The sequence below is a fragment of the Equus caballus genome, chromosome 2 (assembly GCF_041296265.1).
Source record: "Equus caballus isolate H_3958 breed thoroughbred chromosome 2, TB-T2T, whole genome shotgun sequence".
Taxonomy (NCBI): Eukaryota; Metazoa; Chordata; class Mammalia; order Perissodactyla; family Equidae; genus Equus; species Equus caballus.
The window spans coordinates 97,396,194-97,422,215 of NC_091685.1; the positions used below are offsets into that span (position 1 = coordinate 97,396,194).

General features: G+C 42.0%; 1 protein-coding gene and 1 long non-coding RNA gene across 3 annotated transcripts in view; one reads left to right on the forward strand and one right to left on the reverse strand.

The window, feature by feature from the left end:
- Positions 1–26,022, forward strand: part of MAML3 (mastermind like transcriptional coactivator 3) — a 395,007-nt gene that overhangs the window by 252,785 nt on the left and 116,200 nt on the right. The gene's annotated exons all lie outside the window — the stretch shown is intronic.
- Positions 2,146–18,571, reverse strand: LOC138922019 (uncharacterized). Its single transcript, XR_011435104.1, has 3 exons — positions 18,449–18,571; positions 8,263–8,419; positions 2,146–3,346 (listed from the first exon to the last, which is right to left on the reverse strand). It is a non-coding gene; the product is annotated as an uncharacterized lncRNA (long non-coding RNA).

The following is a 26,022-nucleotide window of genomic DNA, read 5'->3' on the forward strand; positions in this document are numbered from 1 at the left end:
CAAGTGCTAAATTGTGTATGCTTGTGTGGGTGGGCGCACAAGCCTCACATATCATTCTCTGACCTTGAATTGTACACAAATCATTAGCGTCAAACTGGAATTGTCGACTGCTCCCCCACCCCTCGTCTTTGCTTGGCCGACTTTCATCACAGCTTCTCCCTCTGTGTCTGAAACGCATTTTAGAAAAGAGGGGGTTGAAATAATACAGCGAGGAAGGGAGAAAATTCAGCAAGGAAAAAAGAGGTCACCTGTCTGTATATGGTTACCACTGCAAACGGACTCCACATTGGACAGGGTCTGACCCAGGATCACCCAGGCTTCATGAAAACCTCTCTGTGGGATGCACAACCGCTTCTCTTCCCTGTTTACAAATTAACCACTGAGACTTCTGTCAGTGACTGAATCTGAAGAGAGAGAAGAATGGTGCAAAAAGAAGGCGGCCTGGCTAATAGGACAGGTAATCCCGCCACATTGAAGTTCTAGACTTTGTTCAGTATTCATTGCCAAAATGGCATGGGAATTTAGCCCAGAAAATCTGCAGGAAAATTGTTGGGTGAGGAGACACAGGCCTGCCCTTAACATTTATGGGCCCAAGGCAAGAGTACAAATGTAAGCCTACATACCATATGCTTCATATTTATTCCTTATACATCAAGCTAACTATTAAGTAAAATATGTTGTATCATCATCTGACCTTGACAAGTATAACTTCGTAGCCACAGGGAAGGCCAGTTTTGAATGTAGAGCCTTTCCCTCCTGGGGTTTCTGCAGCATGGGTTCCTTGGACCACCCAATTCTCTTTCCATCCCTGGCTCTATGCTATACCACAGGAGCCTCTCACATTTATGGGACACTCCAGCCCACACCTTCAAGGTCCATAAACAACCCCCTTCGCCACTCTTTGGACCTAGAGCTGCACACAGCTGTGTGTCACCCTGCCAGAGGAAGGACCTGGGGAAGCAGACTTGAAGCCCTCTGGGCAGGGAATTTGGGAGTTCCAGACATCCAGAACACAGTCTAGAAGGGGGAGGTGGGCTCTTGCCTTGGCCCTGCAAACTACTTGCCCTGGTGGGGAGGGATGCGGCCAGAGGAAAACCTGATCAGACCCTCTAAAGCTGGGGGCCAGAGCAGGGGGCCCTCAATGCCTATGTCTAAGGGCATAACTGAAGAGAAGAAGGGAGACTTAGGAAGGAGTTTAAGGGAAAATCATTAAAACTGCTCAATTCAACTTGGGGGGGAAGAGAATATGTTAGGAGGAGCCAAACAGGACAGAAGAGAGGCTGATGAAAACAATGGAGAAGGCCAGACCTGATCACCTCTACCAAGATAAGGCCTCTTAATTTATTATTGTGTTTAGTTAGAGAATGAAAAAAAACTGCTTTTACAGAAGCCAAAGGGCCCCATAACTCAGGGAAGAGATATGAAAGGAAAAAAGAATGATGGTTTTGGAGCTAAAAGCAGGCCTGGGAATGATTTCTCCCCAAGGTCACCTGGCTCCATCTTGTTTCTGCACCTTGTGCCATCTGCCTGCTGTATCCTGGCCCCTGAACCCGTTCAGAAGGAAGCGTTCCACCTTATTGTCTTCTCCCAGAAGAGAACCAAATTGAAGGTTAATTGTGATTCTCCAGGGAGAAAAAAATTACATTTTAGAATATTGAATATTGAGAAATAACTTATGTAGAATATTGAGTATAAATATTGAATATTTAGCTAAGACAAAGAGAAGATAGTTGCTGTATTTGAAATTGCACTATTTGCAGAACTAAAGAAGAACAGATTTTAAATTTTGCACAAATATACTTTGTAGAATTGAAGAAAATTCTAATGACGTTTCAACATTGCAATTTATCTCCATTTCACAAGTTCTCTTTTTGTTTTACGAATAAAGTATTTGAGTGATTTTGGAGGGAAGAAAATGAGTAACAAGTTAAGATTTGGCAAAAAAATCAAGATACAACTTTATGTTACTATTGTCCTAAAATTATTTTTATCCATACTTAGCTTTATTCTGAATCAAGTTAGTAGGCAGGGAATTTGATATTCCTTAAGAGTCCTTTAACCCCTCTTAACATTGTCCCTTGGCTCCTAAACATGTTGATGGCAATTATAGATGGGAGTAAGTGAACGTAGTTGACTTCTGGTTTTCAGGAATTTGTCATTCAAGATTTTTATTCATCACAAGTAAAGTCAAAGCATCATGGTATGAGTAATTAATAATTATACTGGAATGTGAATTTGAGGCAAGCATGGGGAGCAAGCAAATCAGAGAGTTTGTGAATGAGCCACACAATGGCCCAGAATGACCCAGAATCTGCATCTTCTTTTCATCTCTGCTTCCCTGCCTGTCATCTACCTTGAAGTAGCACTCATGAAATGAGAGTTTGTTATTATTCATCCCTACTGTTTAGGTTTTACAAATTTTGTTAAGTTCACGTCTGACATTACTACAATAGTGATGTCATCGACACCTCTGGTGGGAAATTACTTTTGTGGCAGATATTATTTTAAAAGCTTTAAAAATTTCTTTGGTCCAGTGTTTGTCGAATCACTGTGGGTCTGAAGGTGTGACCCTAATGAAATATTCAGTTATAATTTGCCGTATTTTCTGGGGAAACTTATCTGCTCTTGTAGTATTTGCAAATTTGGATTCAAGAATGTTTCTCGATACTTTCCCCTCAAATGTCAAAGGTTTGTGGTATAAGAAAAATGTTTGCCCTGATATTATCACAGAAGGAGGAGGAAAGTGCAGAGATTAGGAAGTAAACACACACAGGACGCTAATCATCATTTGTTGCATTTGCTGCATCTTATATTCTTTCAAGCTGAAGACGTTCATCTTCCTATTGAGAGAAGACACAATATTACCGTGCACATTTCATAGATGAGAAAAAGACAGAGAAAAAGTATGTAACATTCCAAAAATGTTGCAATACACAAATGAACAAACCAGGGCTAGTGATATAATAATAAAGTGAATATATTTTTTAGTACTTGAGTGTTAGACTTTATGCTAAGCATTTCACAAATATCAATTCCTACCTTCACAGCAGCCCTATAATGAAGGAATTACTATTATTGTTTCCATTTTGCAGAAGAGGAAGCTGAAACTCAGAGTATTTCAACAGCCTAAAAAGGATCACATAGCCAGTAACTGGAGCGAGGGTTCAAATTCAGGTCTGTACTGCTCCCAATCCCAAGTTGTCCACTCCACATTGCCACCCAGATGCAGGTCTTCAGAGTCCTGTTCTAGTCCAGTGTCCTTCCACTTCTTATGTAGGTATTCGTGGACTCATTCATTCGTTCATTCATGCATTACTGAGCACCTCCTCTTGCCAGGCATTGTGTTCTAGGAGTAGACAAAGAGAATGTGAAAAGGAGTAGCCACTCTTCCCCAGCACACGTCTGGGGAAACCACTACGTAAACAGCTAGATTACAGGGTAGCTTGAATGGCCAGTGACGAGAACAAAGAACAAGGTGGGTGGTCAGAGCAGAGAAAATCAAAGGTACATTGGAGCTGAATATCAAAGGATGTAGAAGTTTGTCAAAGAGAGAAGGGACTCCAGACAGGGCACTGGATGGTCAAAGGCACAGCAGAGTCTGGAGTAGGGAAAACGGTTGCTGGAGAGAGAGGAAGAAGATAAGAGGCGTCACTGCCTAACTCAGTGGTTTCCAAACTTGTCTGTCCATTAGAATAACCTGGGATCTTGTAACGTTTTCAAAACCAGGGCGCGTTCCAGACCAATGAACTAACAATCTCTAGGGGTAGGATACAGGCATCAGTATTTTTCCAAGCTCCCCAGATGATTCCAATGTGCAGACGATTTGGTAGCCACTGGCCAAACCAACCAGGAAGGACTTAATCCTGGAGTATAATTAACAAGGGCTTCTAGAAAAAGAGACATGATCATACTTGTTTCTGGAAAAAGTAACTTTGTCCACACCAAGGGTGCACCAAGCAGGGAGTGTGCGGGGGACGCCAGCAGGCGGAGGAGGCAAGGGTGCAGGGGCCTGATGGTGGGCCTCAGGGGAAGCTTGCCCTTTAGAAATTGAGACTTCGATTCAAAGTAAAGGCACTTCTTGGCCAACTTTAAGTTTCAGGCTATTAACTAAACTTCCGTGGGTTTAATTTCCCTATCTGTAGTGTGGAATTTATAGTATCTGTTCTGCTTATTGTAGGGCTTGTGAGAAAATATATATAAAACGCCTAGAAGATTGTGTGGCATTGGACAGACCTTCATATACGTGACTGCCCTTAACCCTGTGGAATAGTGATGGGAGGATATTTTGTGATAGGTTTGTTGGAATTTCAGATGGTGGGACAAGGTTGGAGGGGCAGAGAGAGAAATAAGAAGGGGGAGCCAAAGATACCTCAGGTTTCTAGCATGGGAGTGGATAAAATTAGACAGTGAGAATGTACACAGGGAGATGAGAAGGAGCCAAGGATAAGCCTTTGGGAACACCAATATTTAAGGATTAAGCAGGCAAGCAGGAAACAGAAGGAGGGAAAGAGACAAGAAAGAAGTATCTGGGAGTCTGGGAGGTTAAGGATTGCCAGGCAGGTCTGAGAGTTGGCACCAGGCAACACCACAGAGAAGTCAAGAGGTCAAGTGCTGGAAAATGATGCATGAATTGCATGGTAGTCCTAGGTCTGCTAGGGAAAAGGAGGATTTCATCTTTTAGTTCAGGCAGTTTTTTATACATAGATGTATATTATGTGTGTTTATGTAGGTACGTATTTGTAAGTATATTTAAAAGGATAGATTGAGTGCCCTGTAAGCTGTGTGTAATCTGGGCACACAGCCTATACTGGAGCCAGAGCTCAGAGGGTGCAGGAGGTAGTAACTGACCCAGTGCCTGAGTAGGCAGGTGCAGGACAGTGGTCAAAGAGAACAGACAAGCCCAGCTCTCCTCGGATTTCAGCAAAATAAAAGGAGGGGATCTGTCCCACTTTTCTTTATTTTGTGGGAGAATAAAAGTTGGCTCGATTAAGACAAAAGAAAAATACACTTGTCCCCCTTATCCGCAGTCTCAGTTACCCGTGAGCAACCTCAGTCTGAAAATATTAAATGGAAAACTCCAGAAATAAACAATTTGTAAGTTTTAAATTGCGCACTATTCTGAGTAGCATAATGAAATCTCACGCCATCCCCCTCTGTCCCACTCCCATGCTAGAAACCCAAGGTATCCTTGGCTCCCCCTTATTGTTTCTCTCTCTGCCCCTCCAACCTTGTCCCACCATCTGAAATTCCAACAAACCTACTGCAAAATATCCTCCCATCACTATTCCACAGGGTTAAGGGCATTCATGTATGTGAATGTCTGTCCAATGCCACGCAATCTGCCAGGTGTTTTATATGTGTTATCCTACAAGCCCCAGACGTGAATCGTCCCTTTGTCCAGCATATCCACACTGTATGTACTACCCACCTATTAGTCACTTAGGAGCTGTCTCAGTTATCAGATCGACTGTCTTGGGATCGTCTGCTCCTGACATCTAACCATCAACATTGTCATGGCTGATCCTTCTTCCGATGTATCATCAGAGGGTCCGATAGTAGCCTAATGCTGCGTCACAATGCCTGGGTCATTCACCTCACTTTATCTCATCACAGAGGCATTGTATCATCTCACATCATCACCAGAAGTAGAGAGAGTACAGTACAATAAGGTATTTTCAGAGAGAGACCACATTCACATAACTTTTCTTACAATATATGGTTATAATTGTTCTATGTTATTATTAATTGTTAATCTCTTACTGTGCCTAGTTTATAAATTAAACTTTGTCTATAGGTCTGTATGTATAGGAAGAAACGTAGTGTGTGTTGATACTATCCACAGTTTCAGGCATCCACTGGGAGTCTTGAAAGAGTATCCTCCTTGGATAAGGGGGCATGAATGTAGAGAAAGAGAAGACTAGAAGTCAGTGTGTTAGCAGCATTATGCTCAGCTAAGATCCATTCCTGGAACTTCCCTACTTGTTTCCATGAGATCCATGGCATGGGAAATTCCCCTTTGGGAACTTTCTGGAATATGGCCACAAGAAACCCCTCTCCCAAACACTTTTCAGAGAATCCACAAAATTTCCACGTCTTCAGAAGAACATTCTCTGGAAGCAGATTAATAAACCTGAAGTGAGTCTACTCCAGATGCTGGTAGGAAACCACTCCATCCTCCTTTCCCAGGCTCTGGGGTGACGCTCAGCATCTTATGGAAACGGGACCCTGACTCCCATCGGCCACGTTCCTCCGCCTCTGTAGCCTGAGAATTAGTGACTCTGGCAACTCAGGCTATGGGTGTTGAAATATCTTTGTTGATAAATGAAAATCTTTCTGATAAGGTTTACATTTTATACCTTAAGAGCGAATCAGGTGCCTCTGTCCTGAGGCCTCCTGAGAGGCTGCGTGTGGCAGCTGTGAGAACGTGCCTGGCTGACCTTGAACTCCAGGCCCGTCTGCTGCTCCCTGGACCCCATCGCTGCTTTTCCACAGAGGCCACGCTGCCAACGCTGCTCCCAGCCAATGACTGACTAAAGCACACCCGTTCCTCGGTGGCAGGGGACTCCCCTGAAGGCTGACTTTGACTCGGGGACTCCCTGGCAGTCATACTGGAATTTCTCCAGACCAAGTGGCTAAGACCTCACTGATCTCTCTCTGCCCTTCACTCGGGGTCAGACTTGCATTGCGTTCTGATGGCTCTCTCCCCATTTTCTCTCATTCAAACATTTTCCCTAAAAAAAGAAATTTGCACATTTAATACCATCTTAGTGTCTGCTTCTTGGAAGATCTGAGCTAACACACACTGTATTTAAGTGGGTAAGAGAGTAAGTGTGAAACGAAGCTGGATTCAAGCTTTAGCACTGCACTAAGGACAAGCAGAGTAATTAACCTCTCTGTGTCTCAGTTTACTCATCTGTAAACTGGGAATAATTTTAGTATATTTCTCGTAAAATTGTTGTGACTATTAAAAGAGATAATTCATGTAAATCAATTGACACTTTTCTGATGCTTATTAAGCACTCATTGTTTGTTACTGTTTTTGAAGTGTAACACTATTTTCAGAGTTCTTTATTCCAATGTACTTCAACATATTATATATAAAATATAGTAGAATCTCTGATAATGTTGGTGTCGCAGGACAAGACTTTTCAGGGTAAAATCGAGATGTTTTTCCTGTGAGTGCATCCCTGGGGACATGATTTCACCTACCATTTTAGCAGATCCATGGCATGCTGGGATGGATGGTGGTTCTAAGGTCTTGGCTGCCCTCTGACATTGTGGTATTATTATGTCTTGAGAGCTGGTGTGGTAATAATGCATGATGGTGTCCTCAGAGGTGAGGGATGTACCTCAAACTTCCCTTGATTTTACTCTTGTTTTTAGGCTCCAGTCTTGTCATGGTGGACAGACACTTCTCATCATGATTTTATTACAGATGACCTGACTTCTGATCCAGTAATGATAAATCCAGTCTTAAAGTGATTCATTTTCTAAAATTCTCAGTGACCAGTTTAGATCTCCAATATCCAAAGCATTATATCCTGGATTTGTTGACCAGTGTTGCTGACATGTGGAAAGCATAGAATAGCATGTGCCAACCGAGAGAGGCTGGTATGATGACAGAACAGCCAGGAGTTGAGAAACTGCATACTAAGACTGCAGGCAGCGCAAGTCCCGTCCCTCCAGCCCCCACCCCAATCCTCCCCTCGGGCTTCACATTTCAGAACACAGTTCTTCTTTCAGTGAGTTTTGTTGAGCATTAACTAGCTACGTGGGATGCAAAGAAACATATGACAAGCATTCAAAGAACTTAGAATGAATTCTTTTTTTAAATAAAGTCTCATTATTTGACCAAATGGAATAATTTCCACTGGCATTGCAAAACAAAAGGAGCCAAGAGTCAACAGGGAACCCAGCCATAGTTCTGTCCTGCCCAAACTTTTTATGAATGACTTGGAAAAATTATAAAGGGCACGTTTATCAAGTTGGACGTGAGATGGGGCTGGGAAGAATAATGAATACAGCACATTGAGGGAAAGAGTGGAGACCTAGAAAGAGCTTCACAATTTGGAATGTTGGGCAGAATCTATGAAAATAAAGTTGTATCAGGAATCAATGTAAGGCTTGCCAGTTACCATGTGACTTTAAACAAGTTACGTAACTTCTCTATGTCTGGGCCCTTAGGTATGAAATAGGAATAACGGCGGTCCCTACACATGGGCTTGTTCTCAATATTTAACTCAGTGCATGTAAAGTACTTACCATGCCTGTTACACTGTGGAAGCTCAGTAAATAGAGCAAATACTCCTTTCTGTCTGCAGTTGCCTGATGAAAGTATATGGTAAAAAGGTGGGGGTGGTCCACTGTGACTGATGCTTATCAGACCACATTCTGTGACATAGGTCCAGTGAATGCCACACTTTAAGAGAGAGAAAAACTAGATTGAGTTCAGAGGAAAGTAGCCACGATGGTAAGAAAACTTAAAATCATATGAGTAAAGGTTAAAAGAACTGAGTATATTTAGCCTGAAGTAGAGAAGACTCAAGTAGTACAAAATAGCTTTTTCTAGTATTTGAAAGATTCTCATATTTAGACAGTTTAGATTTATTCTCTACCGAGGGCCCAAAGATAGATATTTCAGAAAGATAAATTTTGGCTCAATCTAAGGAAGAATTTGCTAATATTCAGAGCCGCTCAAGGATGGTAACAACTACTTCAGGAGGAAATTAAGTCCTTGTCACTAGAGGTGATCATAGGCCAAATGGCCACTTGATGAATTGGTGGGTGGACTTGGTGACCTTTAATGTCCACTCTCTGAAACTCTGTGATTCTGAGAATAAACAAGGCTATTTTAGTCAAGACAATAAGCAAGAAAACTTATTATCAATATATTGATTTATTACACACCAAAGAAGATCTAAGACTGTTGGTTCAGAAGCTGGTGATGGCAATTTCTCTTTCAGGTTCACTGAGCGGGGAGCGGGACTGGCGGGGTGGGGAGACCTCCATCATGCTCTAGAGCGAGCGCTCCCTGCTCGCCTGTCCTCCTGGCTTTCTTGGGTGTATGTGAACCCACTAGCTCAAAAACAGACCTTCTGCTTGCCTGGGTACATGAGCCAAATAAAGAGTAGCTCAACAGACTGCTTATTGTTTATCTTTCTTAATCTCATTTAAACCTCTTCCTGCCTCAGCCAGCAGTAAACCCGTTTCAGAGGTTAAGCTGATTCCCCACTCCTCTTTCTTTTTGGTGTTTAATGTCACTGATATTTGTGTTTCCTGTTTGCTTTGGGTTCTATTTGTTGTTTAAAATTACAAAACTTCATTACGCCTATGCTAATTAATTATCTTCTTTAATGTTGTGTTTTCGTGACTTTTTCTTATTTGGATTTTCTTTCATCTTTTCACTATTAGAATTTAAGATTTGAACCACACAGACACTCTTATACAGTTTTGCCTCTCCTTTGTGTATTTATATTTATTGTTGCCTTGAGCATCTGTTAATGTTACAAAATAGCATTGATATGGTTTATTAGTTGCAGTCTCCTAAAAGTTACATATTACATTCTTCAATAATAGCAAAGATTATACTTGTTGATTTACTTTCTTTTGGCGGGGGAGATGGGGCACCCAGAACTCTCCAGGATGCTTTACAGAATCACAACGTTTAGAGGTGAAAGATTGCCGCTTTTCTTAAAGGCACAAGCTTTTCACTGCTTATGTGTAACTTTAGCTCTGACTCCAGTAATTCACAGCTTCACAGAACTTGGACAAGAGGCTTTACTGCAACCTTTAACTGCCTGAGTATAACATGTCAGGATGAAGCCATTCATTTGCTTTCTGATCACTGGCATTTGACTCTCTGAGCACTACCCACTCATTCGGCTTCCCCGGTATCTTTCTAACCAGAGAACTGCTATGGGCTGGAAGAGAGAGTTAAGGTCAGTCATTGCTTGTATCCATCCAGGTTCCCCACATTGCAAGTCCTTGGAATTGACCTTTTACCAACAAGAGGATTCTTCTCCTGATTCCTCTCCTCTGCCGCATGTGAATTTGACTTCATAAGTGATAAAAATTGTATTCAGGGGCCAACCCTGTAGCCAAGTGGTTAAGTTCGTGCGCTCTGCTTCAGCAGCCCAGGGTTTTGCCAGTTCAGATCCTGGGCACAGACACGGCACCGCTCATCAAGTCATGCTGAGGCAGCATCCCACACAGTACAACCAGAAGGACCTATAACTAGAATATAAAACTATGTACTGGGGAGCTTTGGGGAGAAAGGAAAAAAAAAAGAAGAAGAATATTGGCAACAGATGTTAGCCCAGGTGCTAATCTTTTAAAAAAGAAAAAGTTATATTCATCTTATTGCTTAAGAATATTCTTTGACTGCACTAGCAGGCACCCAGTTCATGCTACACACGTTCCATAAGTACCTATTTCCTATGGGTTTTTCTCTCCATTCACTCCACGTATACTGAGTACCTCCCAAGTGCCTCGCATTGTGCTGGGTAAGAACAGGGCAGTTGAAAACAAGATATGGGCATTGCCGTCAAGGAGCTTGTAGTCCACAGGGGTAATAGACAGCTGCAATGCTGTGGAGTGAGCTGGGATACTGGTAAACACAGGGGCGTCTGGAGTCCCAAGGAAGGGTGCACGTCCAGACAGTGGAAAAGGAGTCAGTGTAAGGTAGATGCCCTGAAGAAGCGAGACCTTAACAGTCTTAAAGAGTGAGTGGGAGTTTTCCAGAGCCAACATTTGGAATAGAACAATTTTTATAAGGAAGCATGTAATGATTTCCTCATAATGAGTCTATTTTGTTTTCCTGTAGACTCACGACATTTTTGCTGCCATGTGAAAAGTAAAAGTTAGCAAGAAGGGGTTGGTAATACAGTCTCCACTAGTCTCCTGCTCTCCAAATGATATCAAACCTTTGATGCCCATGATAAAGATGAGATAATGTGTATAAAAGTACTTTGTAAGGTAAAGGGAGCCATACAAAGGTAAGGTTTTAGGTTTAGGACTATCAAACAAACTTTCTGGAACATTTTTCACTCCTTATAAATTCCCTGGTGATTTTAAACCTGAAGAACTGAAATCCTTTAGAAAGATGAGGCAAAGAACACCATGCAATGCATGTAGATATGCCACTAGGATGATAAATCTTGTACACATGAGACAAAGACAGGGGGACATTTTAAAAATTGCTTTAACTGTAAAACATGTCTGAAGCCATTTTGTTGGGACAAATTTCTTTTCTCTAATATGTACACCGATAAACTTTTTATTCCGACGTTAGATTCTCTCTTTGCATGAAACACTTTTTATCTCACAGCAGCTTTATTCCCTCAGATCTCGAAAAGTCTCAGACTATGAGAATTATGATCCACCAGCATGTAGCACAGGATGAAGTTCATCTTCAAAGAGAGAGAGCACAGGATTGCTTAACATATGACAGCTGCTCCAGCTACACCCCCATTCATCTGCTGGTGAGTCGTCTAGAAACCTCAGACATAGAAAAAGACGCAACTGTAGGGGTGAGAGATGGAGCAGAAGATGCAGAGCCACCCCCAGGATCAGATCCATTGATTGAGAATTGGAGGTAGATGGTGGTTAGTGGTTAAACAAGCTGAATTCCCTCTCTCCTGAGTGAGAGCACATGCATGATATAGGAAATAGAGGGAGGCTGTGGAGGGGAATTGAGAATGATCACAATGAGCCTCAGGAGTCTAAGACTGAGAGTCCACAGCCTGGCTGGGGCCTTGACAGAGCAGGACATTCCTCCAGCGGAATTTGTCTGACAGTTACCATGCTGCTGGAGAGAGCCCTGGATGGCCAGAGCACCCAATGCCGTATTCTACAGCAAAGGGCAGGTCTTCCTCCCAAACAGCATTCAGCTTTGACGAGTATTCTTAAGCATGGAGTGGGATCCCCTCAGGATGGCGATCTCCTGGACTGCAGACCATGGTTTTGCTCTCTGCTATTGCCCCCAGGCCCAAACTAAGATTGAGTGCATGATCTGCAGCTTGGGGTTATCCACGAAAATATTCCTCCCATTAACTCAGGACATTGAGAAATGGTTTTCTCTATTACTCTGTCATTTAACATCATTGATTCTGAACCTAGACCTAGATGGGCCCTCAGAGCTCATCCAGTCCATTCAACAGATGACCATCCCTGGGACACATAGGGTATAGAATTACCAAAGGGTGTGGAGGAAAATGTATTGTAATGGTGGCAAAAAGATTAGGAGCGTGGTCCATATTTTGCCATTAATCTGAGCCTTGTGGATTTGAGTAAGCCACTATTCGTCTCTGGCCCTCGATTTTCTCCTTGGGAACTGAGGAAGATGAATTAGTAGCAAAAACAACTGACATTTCTTGAACCCTTACTCTATGCCAGGCACGGAGAGGAAAGCTTTGTAGACATCAGACTTAATTCGCAAACAACCTATGAGGTTATTTTCCTCCATGTTCGGGTGAAGAAACTGAGGCATGCAAAGGATAAGGAGCTTACCCAAGACCTCATAGCTGGTAACAGGCAGAACTGGTTTTTGAACCCCATCCAGCAGCCTTAACCTTAGAGGAGGGCAGTATACTGAAGTTCCTTCCTTAATATCCTCTGACTTTCTGACTGGGGTGCCTAAGAGCTTAGCAAGGGAATCAACACTCAGGTGTTATTATCAGCTTCGCTGCTCTCTTCAGCACAGAGGTGATCAGAGATCATTTGCCTCCTGAAGAGCCTTTTTGTGTGTTATTGCCCAGCCTCTAACACCCTGCTCCCTAGGGACCGCCGGGCCATTTCCATAATCCTCAAAGCATCCTTCCAGCCTTGCTCCTTCACTGTACCCAGCAAATACACCTGCAGGCCCCCCGCCTGCTCCTCTTTCACTTCGTTTGTTGGAGAATTTAAGGACTATGTATTCTGTACCTGGAATATATAAGCATCCTCAGCAAGGTTAATTAGTTTGGTTTTTAGCATTTTCAAAGGGGGAACATGCTGTTATTATGAGGAAAGAAGCAGCTTCTCTGATAGTACTGTTTGAAATGGATGAAACTTTAAGTAGACTAGAAGCCTGCCATTAGTCTGTATGTGTAAGTGGAAGCAGAAATGAGAAGGGCGGTTCCCTGGAATGTGTAGGAGCTGGGTCTGATTGCAGTTCTGTAATGGAATTGCTGCGTGATTCTGGTCACTTCATTGTCTTAGTCTTTCTGTGTCATCAGTTCTTTGTCTACAACACAAGAGGACAATAATAATTTGTATACTGTGCATTCCCATTCACAGGTCATTTTCACATGCATTACTTTTTTTAATTCTCACCTGAAAGGACAAGTATTTTATAAATAAATAAAGTGAGGCCCATAGAGGGTACAAGACTTGACCAAGATTACCCAGCTAATAAAATTAGGGCAGATCCAGGAGATAAACCTGATGTGCTCTTTCCATTTCACAATAGCTGAGTCTATGAGGAAGGCAGAGATAATTAACTAGAATGCTTCTTATGTAGTTTGGCAAATTTGAAGTTCCTGGAATGGATTACTAACAGTACAGAAATAGGAAAAGTACCATACAACTAAAAATACACAATCCTCTGAATCTTTGTGAACACTGGGAATAAAATTAAGCTATTGATGATAGGTTTCACATGTCTTTGGACCTGTGGTGCTTTCTATATCTTTTGCATTTTACTCTGTGACCATAACGTGGGCAAAAGTTGATTTGCAGAGAGGTTATAAAAAACTATGAAACTTACCCCTAGAATTGTTATGCCTTGCAAAGTTTTCATCAAGCTTTGTTCAATAACATGGTAATGATATACTGATTAAATTATTTTTAGCAAAATAGAACAAGTGTTCCAAAATATGTTTTCAATAATTGCAAAATTTGTACTTCCTTTGTGTCTGATTCCCGTAGGTGGTGAACGTATGAATCTGAATGATTCTGTATGGTTAGTACAGCCTGTGACATAGCTGGTAGACCCAAGGTACAGACTGCTGTGGTGCCATCCCAACTCAGATTTCAATTAGCAGCAAGCCCCCAGGTAACCAAGGTCTTCAAACTCCCTTCTTTGTGAGAGAGACCAAGTACAGACTTAGAAGGGCCACTTTCACTTCTCTGTTTCCTATCCGTGACCCCTCCACTCTTCACTCAAGAAGCTCGAAGGTCAGTTTCTTACAGGAAGGGCCCTTTACCCTCCATGAATGGTCAGCTCTTCACAAGCAGCCATCGTTTTAATGTGAGAATATCTACCTACGAGCCAAAATGACCACTGTCTGCAGACATAACCATGCTTTCCTATTTCCTTTGCAATCTCAAGAGGAGTCCTAGAGCCATGTACACAAAATCCACTTTCTGCAGAAGGGCCTGAGCCAGTGTGCCCACCCAACCTATTTCACTTTTTTCGCTTTTAGCCCCATGTTGCCCAGCATGAACAGGGACCCTCTGTTTGGAAAATGGAAATAATGAACTATTTATGTGTTGGCTGTCAGTGTTTGAGAAGAGAAAAAGCCTGAAGACATAAAACAATTTGGTTGCTCTTTCTTGCTGTTTTTCTTCCTTTTCTCCCATATTTCCCTCCAAGCTCCCGCATTTACAGCCTTGGGCATTGACAATATAAATTGGATTTTCAGAGTGAAAGGAAACTGGCCTTCCTTTGAGGAGTCTCAAAAAGCCCTGGAGAGGAAGCAGTAGTCCAGGTGGCATATTAAGTTTGTGAAACCAAACAGACCAGCCAATAGCCAGCCTAGGCCATAGATAAACAGCAGCCTGGGAGAAGTCAGATTGTCTTAACTGTGATGCTCTGTATCTGAGAAGAGGTTGGCCTTCAGTTCCTGGTTCTGGTCAGTTCTAGGAGCCCCAGTGGGAGTCTGCAAGATTATAGAGCCATTGGTACCTTCAGATAGAAAGCACCTGAAGGCATGGTATGTGAAAGGAGAACGTATTTAGAGAAAGTTCTGGAACCCAAATGGCCAAAGGGGTGAATGTTAAAAATCCAAAGAAATTTCATCTAAAACTACCATAATTTCCCACTTTTCTGGAAAGAGGCTCTGAAAATATGGGTAATCTTCTAAGGACAGCCATATTCTACATTTTAGTACTTTTCTTTCATCTTGCAAATAGTCCTCTCTATCTTAACATGGGTTTATATGTACAGTGAAAGTTTTATTCTCAACAATTCTGTGGGAAGGAAAGAAAATATATGAAGTTGAGGTTTGTGCCACTGCTAGATGTTGACAGCACAACCTAGCTTAGCATGTGGGCTCATGGAAAACCTCCGACAGTTCCGTCTAATTTATCATCCAAAGCAGGACACTTTTGAAGGTCAAGGGACACTAACCAAGTGGGTCATCAGGACAACCGGTGTACGCTGGAAAGGTCCTGGGCAGAGCAGGAGGTATGGTCATCTTAATTACGCACAGGGAGATTAACTGGGTGAACACAGAGTGTAAGACATTAATAATGACTTGCACCTCTCTTTTAGGATTTTGTTTTGCCAGTGTTTAAATGTTTCTCTTTTACACAGAATCATATAGAAGCTTAAATTTCATAAAATACTATCCACTCCTTTCTTTTGTCCTGTTACAAGCTACAGGACAACTAGCTTCAAATAAATAGGGTCTAGAAGGAAAAAAAAAAAAAACCCACTGAATCTAAATAAAATTGGGTTTTAGGCAACTGAGAATTTTAAGCAACCTAAAAAGATGGTCTACTATACTAGCAGTTCTCACCCGTAAATCCCACGTAAGTCACGACACACATGGTTTTTTGTTTATTTGTCTATTTCATGAGGAAGATTGGCCCTGAGCTAACATCTGTGACAATCTCCCTCTGTTTTTTGTCTATGGGACTCTGCCACAGCATGGCTTGATGAGCGGTGTATAGGTGTATGCCCAGGATCCCAACCCCGAGAACCCCAGGCTGCCGAAGAGGAGCACGTGAACTTAACCACTACACCACCGGGCTGGCCTCCATGGTGTTTTTTATGTAGTATAAATGCCCATATGTGATTTTTTTTCTAGTAAGCATCCTGAGCCATGTTTTCTTATAACATAGTTTTCTCTGTAACTTCTCTAAATTCCAAATATTATTTAAAATGTCAACAATTATAGAAAAATAGCTTTTCAGAATTTTATGTAAAATTTCAAGGAAATGAACTGAACCACAAAAGGGATGTTTTGATAGGATCAAGCAAACATGACAAATTAAAAGCTGAGTGGTTAAGTTACAGCGGATCTCATTTGGGTTAACTACTCTGTGTGAGGATTTCGTTGCCACCAGCTGCAGTACTGTTAGGATGCAAGTGATTTTCAGACTCAAAATGTAAAACTATGCTTTCCAATGAGGCTCCTTCTGCCTTCACTGTTTCCCATCGCTGCTGTTTCTCCTTCTTCTGAACAAGCTCATAATCTAACCTCTTAACTAGGGAGAGTCAAACTCAGATGTACAGTTTCACCCATTTATCAGCCACAAGGTCAGACCTTGTCTTATTTTTTCCCCCACGTTTCTTATAGACACAGAATCTGGGCACTCCTTTCAATGTATTTGCTCTAATCTTTTTCTACAGGAAGTTTCTAGGGACCAATCAGAGCCAAGCAGTTAATATACTTTTCCTTTTAACCACTTAGTCACTGGTCTGGAGAACTAATAGAATCCTATTACAGAAGGACAACCCTGAGTTTTGTTCACACACACAGAGCAGTTCAAGTATATCTGGTTTTACTCTATGATACCTGTGTTCGTGCATTATTTTTTCCTTTTTCCTGAGATCAGAATAGTCATATATACTATTAAATATGTATCCATGAAAAAAGACGATATGAATGTACAATGCAAGGAACGGTAAGATTTAATAGTGTTTAAATATGTGTGTCAGGAAGAACATTTCCAGAAAAGGCGAACAGTAAAAAGGGAGCAGAGATATTGCTGAGCAGGAAGGCAAAGAGAGAAACGAGAAACCGGGGCTCATCCTAGCAGATTGAAACTGGGGGCATTTTCACTTCAGCTAATTTTTCTCAGTTGTTTATAATCTCAGCCATAAATAATGGCCAAAGAATACGCTTGGTGTAATTTCATCACATAAAGCATGTCCCTTTTCTGATCACTATATCCTCTCTATTGAATTTCCTCTAAAACTTGACTCACCTTTTCTCAAGTCTTCGAGGAAAAATAGATCTTATTTTCCATTTATTTCATAGTTAAAACTTAGACAAAATTTATTCTCTTCTTTTGTGTTTGTTTATATAACAAATAAGTGCATATTTCTCAATGACGAATTTTTTTAATTGGTTAGAATTTTATGATGACATTGTTATTTTGCTCATTGTGGGATTTTTAAGTTAACTTTTGTCTCATTACAAAAATAATTTGTGTGTATTATAGAAAATGTTTTTGAAAATATAGACAAGCAAAAATAAGAAAATGAAAATCACAACACCCCAAAATAGCCACTGTCAAAATTGGTGATGTGTACACTGTTTTTTTTAATGATTAAAGGGCAATTTTTGAGGGCAGGAGTCTGCCCATTTCAACATTGTATGTTTGTAGATGCCTGTATCTCATGCATTAATGCTGCTGGATCTATACGATAGAATAATTTTTTTAATGACTGGAATATTTAACCAGAAAATATCTGACATATGCAGCTTCTGCTCAGCTCTAACGGTGCCCTGGTGAGAAGCAGCCGTCGATGCTGTCATTTCTGTGCACACACACAGACATCCATCCATCATGAATATTTAAAATTCAATCATTAGGTGCAGCAGCAGCGACGACAGCATATTTGTTGCAACTGATCAGCCACTAATGGTTTAAAAACTTAGAAATTGGGGGCTGCTTTTGTCAATTGAAGAGGATTATTCCAAGCCACTGAAGCCCCTTGTCAGGATGGAAAAGTGTATTAAAAGAGATGGCATTACACACCCCAGGGTCGCTTACAATATATAATTTACCAAGCACACATGTTTAAGAGAAAAACGGATCAAACAGATGAGATTGGAGATGCCTAAAATAGTCTCCTGCCCAGAGCAAACATACTACCAAATAAACAAATAAACAAAATATTCCAAATTCTGTTTCTTCCTGAGTCCCACCCAGACAGAGATTTCTGCTTACAAGGGCCTCGTGCTTTGTGACCTAAGCTTGGCACTCCGGTCATTCATTCTTCCAGATTAACTTTCCTTTTCAAGGGAGGCTTTCACAACAATAGAAACAGCGGTGTATTCCATTGTCACAATAATCAGGTGAAGTATGTTTTCTTTCATTACCAGGAGTTTGGTGATCAGCCATGGCTGGAAAGTATTCTTTGAAGATTCTACCTTCTGTGCTTAATTTGAACAGTGCACCGGTGCCGTCAGCTTCCTACCACTAGCCACAGCACTTTGCTTCTTAATCACTCCCCACTCCCTAAATCATATTTAAAAGGCTTTGTATAGAGGCCAGAAAATGTGTTCCAGCTTACCTGATACTTCCTCATAACCTGAGCTGTCCGAAGTCCTTGAGAGAGAATGACAGTATCAGGTATGCACGGAAACACACTTAAAACAAGCCTTATGTAATCTCGAAAGACTCTTGCAGGAACCACTTGTGTTTATGATTTGCTCGACAGATTGGATCAGTGAGTGATCTTGTTCTCTCCACTCTGCCCTCAGCACCCAGCTTTCCACCCTTACATGGACTAATAGTGATCTATCCTAACCCAGAAGAAAAGAAGAGTGTATGTAGTTTTTTAATGTTCTGATTTTACTCAACCTGATTAATGGAGGAAGGAAGACTGAGAAAAGAAAGAGAGAGGGAAGGAAGAATATGTGTTAAGCAGTGAAATTTGTACCCATGTGCAAGTCAGTCAGAGCTCAATTCCATTACCCCATCACTGGCCCGCCTAGATTCAGAAAATCCTAAGTGTGAACTGTGAAAATCTTACTGAATGATGTGAGAAAAAGCAGATCCATCCAGTCTCATTATACTCTTTTGCCCCCCACGACACACGCACTGCCTTTCTGCCACCAAAGAGCTGTGAGGTGGATCAGTAGTTTCACAGGGAAAACCACACAGTTTTTCTCCAAAATATCAAATGAGTCACCTTGATGTTCTAAATTACAGGATATCCTGATGAAGCCACGCAAGAGGTATTTTTAAGTATAGAGGAGAAGGAAAAGTGTTTAAATGGAGCTATGCTTTAAGGACTGTAACTGTAGAAAAAAGCTCTCTCTGCCACCGAAAGTCATAAACTACTGACTATTTTAAAATACATTTTGAATATAAAATAATACTTAAACTGTTATTAATAGATCACTTAGTTCTTAAACTCTTCCTCTTACGGACAAAAGTGGTGCTTAGTTTGGAGAGAGAATCTGGGTAGTGAAATAGAAATAAGGTGCCGGGCTAGCTTATTATAATCTATAGTTCAGTCGACAAGGCTCCTGGAAATCTGCAGAAAGGGAAATTAAGGCACGGAATGATCTATCAAGGACTGCATAAAAAGGCAGCCACCATGTTGGGGAGAAAGCACTCCAGCTCCTTATTTTTTTTGTTACTCTCAAGGTGTCGCAAATAACTGCAAGAAAGTCTACTTGGGACATTTCAAACTCTGTGAATTGTCTGGTTATATGGATGTTGGGATATCCTTCTGCTCCTACACTATACTCTAGACTGAAGGGTTAAAGATCAACATTACCCCGATAAACCTTACTGTGACTCAAGATTGACTTAACCAGCTGTAATTTTCCTACCACACGGATTCAATCTGTTGAGCAAATAAAAATCATTTTGAAAATGACCTACCTATGTATTTATTCAGTTCGTATTTCAGAATTATCATAATATTGGGCATAGGAGATGGTGGTGCCAATGAAACTAGCATAAACCACTTACCATAGATTTATAAATGGGACTACAAAATAGAAAATAAGAAATCACATCATATGTGAAAATAAGAAATCATATCACAAACGCTTTAGTTTGGATAAGCATCTGTTTCAAATCCAAAAACACTGCGATGAGTAAAATTGTATTTAAAATGGTTTCCCACTTTGTCTTGGTCTCAAGGCAAATTCCTGGTATCGTTTACTGTGTGAGATCTTAGGACGGTCATGAAAAGAATAAAAGAATATGGGCATTAATTGAAACTTTCTGACATCTCTATGTCCAGAAATGAACTCGTCACACAGCAAAAGAAGATTCCCTTGCACTTATTTAGTTTTTCTAACTTTAGTTCCTACTTGGGTATCCCTGCTAATTTGACCCGATTCAGAAACCCTGACCTTGGATAAAGACACTTTTCTATTTTCATTCTTTTGTTTTTAAAGATTTTTTTTAGTTTTCCTTTTTCTCCCAAAGCCCCCCAGTACATAGTTGTATATTTTTAGTTGTGGGTCCTTCTAGTTGTGGCATGTGGGACACCGCCAAAGCAGGGCTTGATGAGCAGTGCCATGTCCACACCCAGGATCCGAAACGGTGAAACCCCAGGCTGCCGAAGCGGAGCGTGCAAATTTAACCACTCGGCCACGGGGCCTGCCCCTCATTCTTAGTTTATAAGTCTTTCTCCATTTCTGGGCTGGTGAACCCCTCTATGTGCTCTTTCTAGTACAGCCATATGTCTAGTTCTTTCTCCTTCTCTGTCACCCTCCCTGCTTCTCCTCTTCCGTCTTCTTACTTCTTTGTGTGTCCTCTCTGTTGGACATGGTGCCGTTTCTGATTCCCCACACACATATTCTCTCCTTAATGTCTGCCCTCAGGATTCAATGTGGGAGCTATTAGGCTAGAGTAATTATTTGACTGAAAAGTCAACGCCCATTCTCTCTCCTTAAAAAAAAAAAATCCCCTTCAGGAGAAAAACCGTGTTGACGATATAAAGGATATAAAAAGGAAAGAAGGATAAATAATGTGTGCTAAAATCAGACTAAACCAATGACAGGCTTCTGCTCAGCCCTCTGGCCTCTGAGAGTGGCTCTCTGCCTCTGCTCACTAAGGCCCCAGTCTCTCTGCTGCTCATCTTCTAGTCCAACTTTAGGTCATTCCACTATTGGTGGCCTGCACACTTGGGCTGTTTTCCCGTCCTTCCTCTCTCTCACCCACACTGTCAATGCCAGCCCGTCAGCAACACATGAAGATGAGCAGTCAGCTACTGGGAGGGGAGGGGACAGTCTGTGGCAGAGAAACGGAGACTTTCCAAGGCACTAAGTAGACGATTAGAGCAGTACATGCTGCTATGACAGCCTAATTGTCACGACAGATTTCAAATGTGTTGGCAGTGATTCTAAAGCCTATAGAAAAAGTATCAGGTCTTAAGAGATTGAAAAGTTCAGATGGTCTACTCTTTGCAAAGAAGTATGCCTAGCTTGGTATTGTCAACCCCCACATCATATCTGTGCCTAATGAACAAGATAAAGACACCAGAATGCCACCAACATCTGAACAGTGGCATCTAATTGATTTTAATCTTAGTTCAACAGTTTGACCAGAAGGATGTTTCAATTACTCCCACCATATGGGACACTGAGGATCTGATTAGTGGGGATGCTCTCGTTCTTCATTCTTTCAAGCACCTACTCATTATTCTATAAGTTGTTGTCTCCGTCAAAGAAATTTGCACCAGCGGACTCAAAATAGTATGCATAGATACTTGAAGGTGCTTATCTTACAGCCAGAACCTGGCGAAGGTTTTGGAACAAGCTGGGTCCTACATAAACCGATCATCCTAGAGCCATTGGTGTAGCAGCTGCAGACTTCCACTCTAGCCTCACCTCACATATTAGTTGTGAATTTGATAAATGCCATTCTGAAGAGCAATTGATTTATTAATTAGCTGATTCAGAATGTTCTTAGGACTCATTTGGGATATGGAGTCATTATAATTTAAAAATGTCAGTGCAGTGCAATAGAAGACGAAAATGGCACCTCCCAGGGGCCCTGTGGGCAAAGCTTTTTCCTTTGGTGGGTGGGGTTTTTCTCCATGACCAGAATACCGCCCACAGGAGGTCACCTCATCGGGCCTTTGAGTGAGGTCTCAGGAAATGAGGGAAGTTCCTACCGTGAAACAGCCAGGATTCAGACTAGGATGGGGACCAGATCAAGCAGGAGAGTTTGGGCTATTAAATTTGGAATAGCAGCAGCTTCATTAGAATATGCAAATGAATTAAGGTCCTTTAGTTTAGGGGTAACTTCTAGAAAAACCCCAACTGTATATAATTACTTATATCTATGAATAGATAGTCCAAAAATTCTTTCCGACAAAAGATTTGATGAGCTGAGAAGGTAAAAATATGGACTAGGTTAAATTATCATGGATATTAACTAACTAGGTTTTTGTTTTTATTTTTGCATTGTCCTTAAACATGGGTAATTAAAACCTGACAGTAAGTTGGCATTTTTGTTCATAGTTTTTGAAACACTGTGTTCCCCTGTGCTGGGACTGGTAGTAAATCTAAAATTGTGATGTATCAAGTTATTGTCCAGTGTGTTTACTAAACATGAGCATATGTACCCAGAAAGGTGTTGTGTCTTAGAAGCATACTCACCTTTAGAGAAAAGACAGATGTTCTTTGTGTTGTGTGCTGAGCTCTACAGTAGAATGAGGGGTGGGTTGGGGGACACAAGGTAATTGCCAGAGCCCCATTATCCAATGGATACACACAGAGCTTTGGGGAAGAACAGATGTCATTGGTTATAGTTTTAGTCCTACCTTTTCTCTAGAGTGGGAGAAAGTTGAAGAAAGCATCTGCAACTAACAGAAAGAGGCGTGCTTATTTACTGTATTAAAGCTCTGCTCATGGAATGGACCACAGACTGCATGACAGCTTCCTGCAGGCCCAGCAGCTTGCGAAAAGTACTCTCATAACTCCAAAAATCAGATCACCTGGCTTCCTGCACAGGCTCAGTGCTCAAAATGGCACTGAGCGGTTGGAAGGGAACCAGCAAGGACTTTACAGTCAGACGGATCAAAATGTGAATCCAGCCCTAGTGGGGTGATTAATCTCCTTAGGCTTTACTTTCCTCGGCCCATGTGTGTATATATCTGTGTCTGTGTGTGTGTGTACGTGTCTCTGTGTGTGTGTCTAGAATTCTGCCTCCTAGCATTGTGGAAATGACTCAACTAGATAATGTTTCTGAAAATGACTTATACACAGTAGTTGCTCAGTAAATGCAAATTCTCTTTCTTTTTTCAGATATCTGATGCAGTCACATGCCTCTTGTGTACTTTAGTTTCCCTGTATATAAAATGAAGGATAATAATGTCAACAAAGATTTATCGGCTTAAAATTCTTCTATTGAAAAGCAAGTACTCTAGCATCAAAAAAACAGCCCTCTCTTCTTTTCAACTCCCCTTTCTTGTCTGACACCTTTCAAACCTCTCAGCTCTCTTCAAACGAGAACTTCAACCCAGTGTCCAGTCACGGTGCACGAGCAGGACTGTACTCTGCACGCACTGTGAATGCATCGCCGCTGTGTGGCTGGAAGCCTTTGTCCTCCCAGGGGACGCCTTGTCTGCAGGTACTGCCCCCAGCCTGCAGTGAACTCGGGACCTTTTATTGATCTTGTGTGCATCTGGCTCCTCTGTGATACCAGGAAGAATGGAGGTTGCTGGCCCTGGACTTGGTCCTGGACAAATAAATGTGTTTGTCAAAGCCCTTTCCTGACATTCGTTGTCTCAAGCCCAGGTGGCATTATGGAGGGTAATTAGTTCTCTTTATTGGAGGGAAGGTCAGGAAGCTCTGAACTGCTTACCAGTGGACACATGCAAAAAGATTTTGTTAATGCAGCTGTTACTTGCCTTTTCATCATGCTAATGGACAGCCTGTAAGAAATTTAACTTCCTATCACTGGCACCGAGCAACACCTATCAAACAAAGCATTGTTTCTTCTCACTGTTGATAAGTGTGACTTGTGGAGGCCAGCGATAGGATGCTCATTTTTATCTGCTAAGTGCACAGCGCTTGTAAAAAACCAGCAGTGGCCTTGTTACCACTTGACGTGACACTAGGTTTAGCTGTTTACATTGACACGCTGCTGCATCCTTTTAGAGCGGCAGCCGGGGGTCAGATTCATTAGAGAGCATCAGTGCCGACAGTGAGGTGGCGTCGCATCTGGTGGGATTCTCCCCGCTCCCCTGTTGGAAGCAGCAAGGGCTGGAGCTTGCAACTGGGAATTAGTGACTTTTACTTCTTTTCTTTGTTATGACTATTTGAGACCCCTGTTTATTCTTTGACCATACATGGAGAAGAAGAGAGAGAAAGAAAGGTCTGGGAATAGCATTCACCCCACTGATGAAGAAAAGGAATGTCGGGGCCTGCTGCGTGTTGCCTGTCTCTTTGCTAACGTGAGGCTCTTTGTTGCTCAGGACGGCTGCGGAGAGGGAGTGAAATGCACATGTCTTTCTTGCCACACAGCAAACAAGGCTGAAAAGCGGAAGTAAATTGAGTGGAACTCTATGCTCGGTCCTTTGTTTTCTCCCTTTCCCTCCCTGTTTGATGAGTATTGCCTTGACAAATTTGGTGGCTAGACTGCCTTATAATACTTGAAGCCACAATCTTTTGGTTCTAATGTTGTTATCCCTTTGAACATTTAAGAAATGGAGGGTGATACTCCAGAATCCTCAGTTCGTTTTGCAATCACTGTGACTGGATGAGTTGCTGATAACCTAGAACGGCTGGAGTGCCCGGTGCATCAAGAGCTGGAGCCCAGGTCTTCACTCTCGCCATGTATGACTCTCCATCCATGAATCCAGGTGCAGCAGAATGCACAGAACAAATGAGAAGCTGCCTGTGCAGCTCTGTCAGAAAGCTGTGGAAGAGCATGCCGGCTGCAAAGGACAAAGAGAGCAACCATCTTCCATAAGTTCCGGAACCTCTGGCACCACTACACGTCGCTGACATACCTCCCGCCCTGTCACAGCTTCTTTGACAGGCTGTAGAAGCTCCTTTCCACCTCTACCTTTCCATGAGGATGGAAAGCTAATTAGTGCATTTCCTTGGGTTGAATAATACATCCATTTTAAAAAGCAACTACCACATCATTCTGCCCTTGCCCTTGGAGTCTGGATTACTTCATTTGTCAGGAATATCCCTTTCCAGGCCTTTTCTTCTAGCTGCTGCTGCGGACACTGTACAGTGGGTTCTTCTGTCTCAATGATTCTTATTAGGTCACGCTGGGAGATATTTGGGCATTTTCCTAAAGCACATCATATGACTTAATAGTGCCACTGAATCACAAAGCTCTGAGAAGTTTTATCAGGATCTGCCATGGCTTTGGATACCCAGTTTGTAAGTCCATTGTTGTCAGCCTGGCCCAGAATTCACCAGCTGCTCTGGGGAAGAGATCCCATCCCATGAACTGTGTTTACATCTGTGTCTTCTTATCCTGTAGTCCCAGTACCTAGCCATCAAGGCAGGATCCCAGGGGCCAGGAGCCATGGCTCCATTTGGTGGTTTAGTGTGGTTTTCATGTCACTGCTGTCTCCATCCAGGTCTTTTCCAGGTCCTGGGATGCTGCCAAGAACTTCCATGCACAGGTGGATGTTCGTGGTGGCATAAGTACTTGTACACAAGATGCTTTTCTGTCTTTGGGGGCTTTTGACATTTTTCTATTCACCTGAATTTACCAAGAATGAGTCACATGCTCTTCCAAGGGTTTAGTGCTGGGTCAGAAAAGGAGAGGAGTTGACTCCGGGTACTCATCTCCACTGCTTGCCACCAGCAGCCGCAGCTCCCCTTGGCCCCTCCCCACCATCTCCCCTTCGTCTCCACCATCTCCTTGTCTCTTTGCAGGTCATTTATAATCAGCAGCCATGGCGTACAGGCCTCATTAGTGATATAGCCATTCCTTCAGTGCTTCAGAAATAATCATTTAGAAAAAAATGCACGGTTTCCTTCCCTTGAGAGCCCATGAGTGATGAATTTATTTCAGTTTGGCTGGCTTGGCTGTCTTACTCAGCCTTATTTCCATATTTATTTCAACAAACAATGTAGGGTGGGAACAAGAAAACACATGCTGGGTGTACACATGGGCTGCATATCTGCTCTCAAACACAATTCCTCT